Source organism: Crassostrea angulata, chromosome 4 (genome assembly GCF_025612915.1).
Source record: "Crassostrea angulata isolate pt1a10 chromosome 4, ASM2561291v2, whole genome shotgun sequence".
Classification (NCBI taxonomy): Eukaryota; Metazoa; Mollusca; class Bivalvia; order Ostreida; family Ostreidae; genus Magallana; species Magallana angulata.
The window spans coordinates 32,971,563-32,976,136 of NC_069114.1; positions in this window are offsets into that span (position 1 = coordinate 32,971,563).

The following is a 4,574-nucleotide window of genomic DNA, read 5'->3' on the forward strand; positions in this document are numbered from 1 at the left end:
TAAGGCTTAGTCGTCAGCATTATTCGTCGCGAACCAGTTTATCGGAAGTAAATCGCGAAATAAAGTCGTCACGAATAAAATTTGGTTAACAGTATTGAGAATTTATGTAATTTATTTTTAGATATTAATCAGAAATTATATTAAGATTTTAAGGTTTTTTTTATTATGAACAAGGGTTTTACTGTGCACAGTATATGAATTATTTTACATGTGAGAAATAAACACAGATCACTTCTCAAATACTCATTTTTTCATCCCATATTGTAATAGAGAGCTCTTATAATAATGCACTTATGTCACATCTAAAACCGCCAGATGGTTAATAAAATCATCCCATGGAGACCAAAATTCTACAATTTCTGGTGTCTGAATATAGATAGACGTTTTCAATTTGCATCTTTGTTTTAAATAGTGTAAAAAATATATATTGCTTTGTATATAATATTACTGTTCTCTCCGTTACGGGAATAAAACACCAAACATTAAAACTAACATTTTTGCAGCATTTCTCAAATAAACGTATACTTTAAATAAGTGCATTTCATAGAGGTTTTATCTTATTCTATGTTGCAAAAATATGTAGTATAGTTTCAGACATATCGTTACAAAAAGTACTGCAATCAGAGTTAGGAATTTTGATTTTCTTGAGATATTTTTTTAACATTGAGAATTCTATAGAGAATTCTTAAAGTAACCAGTTGATTTTTTAATTATTGGTAGTTCTTAAACAGATTTTAAAAACCTATTGTACACAGAGATCAGAATTTTTTTAAATTTTGATCTTCGTGTGATTTGTTAATTTTTATCTTGGTCCATAAATATCGAAGAACATGCTAATTGGCTTATAGATCACTGACGTACAAAATGATTTTTAACCGGGTTTTCCAACGGAAAAATCCGGTTATAAAAATGGTGAAAATGGCGGGCGGGCGGCTGCCAAAAGGGTACCCTCATTATACGGATAACTCCTCCTACAGTTTTCAAGATAGGAAGTTGTTCTTTTGCAGATCAATTGGACTTATATTAGAGGTGTGCATATTGCTAGGATTTTTATTTTTGATAATTTATCGAAAAAATACCAGCTTTTGAACTTAGTCATTTTTTGGCAAAATATTGCATATAGGGTACCCTCATTGTACGGATAACTCCTCCTACAGTTTTCAAGATAGGAAGTTGTTCTTTTGAAGATTAATTGTACATATATCAGAGGTGTGCATATTGGTAGGATTTTGATTTTTGATTATTTATGAAAAAAATACTGCTTTTCATTTGAACTTAGTAATTTTTTGGCAAAATATTGCATATAGGGTACCCTCATTGTACGGATAACTCCATCTACAGTTCTCAAGATAGGAAGTTGTTCTTTTGAAGATTAATTGTACATACGGTATATCAGAGGTGTGCATATTGCTAGGATTTTGATTTCTGATTATTTATGAAAAAATACTAGCTTTTGAACTTAGTAATTTTTTGGCAAAATGTTGCATAAAGGGTACTCCATTTCACTGGATACGGGTTGACATGGATTATGGATACAGTTCACATAAAAGAAAACCCGGTTTGTTGTCACATTGACAGCTTTTCACTTGTTTTTTATTTTGCACAACGGCTTAAACAAGTATTAGTAACAAAAGGACGTATATATCTATAAATCATAATATTTATATCAAATGACATTAAGTTATGAAATACAAGTATAATCTTTGGAGAGGGATGAATATTATTCTTTTCGGTTTTCTTAATCGAAATATTAATGACAAAATATTCTGTTAATTAGGAAACACAAACGTATCAAATAAAGCATTATAACTGTTAGTAACCGATTCGTCGAACACAATGAGAGACAGAGAATTGGATTGGACCACAAGAATAACAGTAGCCAGTCGCAGCACTGGACATTCTGGGTCTTTCTTTTTTTTTGTCCAAGCTTATCAAAGAACATCGATTCGTACCCGAATGTGTCTTGGGTTACAAGCGATGCAAGCAAACCATTCCGACGCTTACTACGTCATATAACTTTATGACCGCTACCCGTATAAGTCCTCTGATCACTTTTTAAGCTTCAAGATAGTGAATGGGTAAAGAAAACTTTTTTTTTTTAATCTAATTGAATAAGTATTTTATTCAGTATAAACATGTGTAAACAGATTACTAGTATATACAAGGGATTATAAACGTAAATTTTATTTTGTAAGAATCATCATATGTACGAGTATATTACACGATGCAACATTTAAGCAAATTATATAATATGATAAGAAATCATAAAATGATTTTTAAAAATATATGATTCACAAACACCTATTAGTATCATCTATTGAAATGAAAATAAAATGGATGGCGTAATAACACAAAAGGGCGTAATTACGCGTAAAACGCATTTCCAAAAGGTGTAATCATTCGAAAAGAGGCTTCAGAACGCCTCTCCAAAAGACTAAAACTTCTCAAAAAGCATAATAACGCCTTCTAAAACTTCTAAAAGGCATCATAACGCCACCCATCAAGCGTAACAATGCCTTTCCAAAAAGCATTATAACAAATTGTAAAAGGCATAATGATACTGTGATGTTGTAAATATTGAGTTTACTGGGCATGTGTAGATACAAAATCTACAAACATCTTGTATTTACACCAACCTAGTAAATTCAAAATTTACAACATGACAATGCCTCTCGAAAAGGCATTATAACCCTTTTCTGAAAGTCGTTAAGACTCCCTTTTTATGCCCAGATGTAAATGGGCCTACCCTTTTATCTTTGAATATATCGATTTGACTTGATATATCTATTATTATATATATATTTTATCGTCTCTTACCAACGCATAAATCAGTACCTCTGAATATTAATACTGTACGGAAACGTATATAACCGCCTCTTGATGTTGTGTTTTAAAAACCTTTCAATGGCAAATTAAAATTAATGTCATTTTCCGTCAAAAAGAAAATAATGTCAAAATCTTGTCAACTTGCATAAGAGATAAGAACAATTCGATATATTTTGAATGATTTAACCGCTTATTTCAATTGTTGAATTTATTATGTTGCATTAGTTGCATTATAGACAAGAGGCCAATGGGCCTTAATCACAGGATTTGATCACGTGACCAACCAAGTTCATACTCGGTGGACTTTTTAAACATTTCCATAAAGCGCTATAAGCAGATTTTATAGGCGATATTTCGTATTTCCATAAGACTTCATATTGCGTGGTGACACTATTGAAATGCGTTATTTGTGTTATTTATACGCCCTTGTTATTGGGTGGGTATCTTCGCTAGCCAAGGGTGACGATCCACGTCACCCTTGGCTAGCGAAGATGGGGGGAGGGGTGCATTCTCCAAATGCGTTATTACGCATTTTTTGCGGTAAAACCTATGCTAACAGACCGTAGCTTGTTGTTTGGTTAATATTCATCGAAACACATAGAAGTTAACATGTATTGTTTAATGTTTTGTCAAATCTTGGAATATATTTTAATTATTAAAGAGTGTCGTGTTTAATAGAAGTAATAAAAGTAGAATGATAGAAGAATTGTTGTTCAGCTGAGTGATGTGGCCCATAGGCTTCTTGATTTTCAGTTGGAGGGAGCAAATCATAAAATCACGACAAATGCATGAAATTTTGATAACTATTACAATCAAACAATTTATAATGTTTTACAGTTTATATTAGATTTCTTAAACACTGTACTGTTTAACATATATAATTAGCGACGCATGATACTGTATATCCATTTATCATTTAAATTTTTCTTGTACGTAGTTAGAATAATTATTATTCTAATTGGAATCATTATCAGTAAGTAACACTGATACAATGTGTTGCTGAAACAGATTCGTTGCAATAGGTACATTTGGAAATATTCCTTACATTGTTTAAGATTTAATTAAGTGGAGTGTAACATTACCTGATAAATACATAAATCAAGCATAACATTTCCAATCAACCCAACCATATCAAAAGGCGAATAAAGCATCGCAACAACACCAACGAGAGGAAATGAAATCACATTCAAAAATTACTTACACTGCCTTATCGCCTTTTCAACTAAATTACTCGTTATTGTTTATCAATACCCATATTATTTTTACGTGATTGTTGAAATCATCATAATTTAGTCATAAAATGAATAAAACTTCATTTGTTCTTTATTGGACGAGTGGGCAAAAAAGTTTAGCAATCGCAAAAAATAGTTGTTAATAAAATTAAAGCATTAACTCAAACAAATGGTAGGTCCTTTTCTTGAAACAGCACTGTTCATTCAGGTTGGTTATGCTTTTCGGAAAAAGTTGAGTAACAAGATTTTCCCCAATAACTCAAAACTTACTTTTCTGAAATATTTAGCCCTCCTTATCCCCTTTGAAGTTTTGCATTTTCAAACATACACAAGAGTACCCAAATCAATACTAAAATACCCAAATCAATAGCAAGTGATCCAAATCAACCACATTTTCGATAGGCACTTTCCATACTGTGGTTTCATGAATGAGTATTAAAAACAATTTATAAGGAAATACCGTGTATGTTCACACAACTGGAGATTGAACGTGGAAGATTTCATTGCATTCCAAGA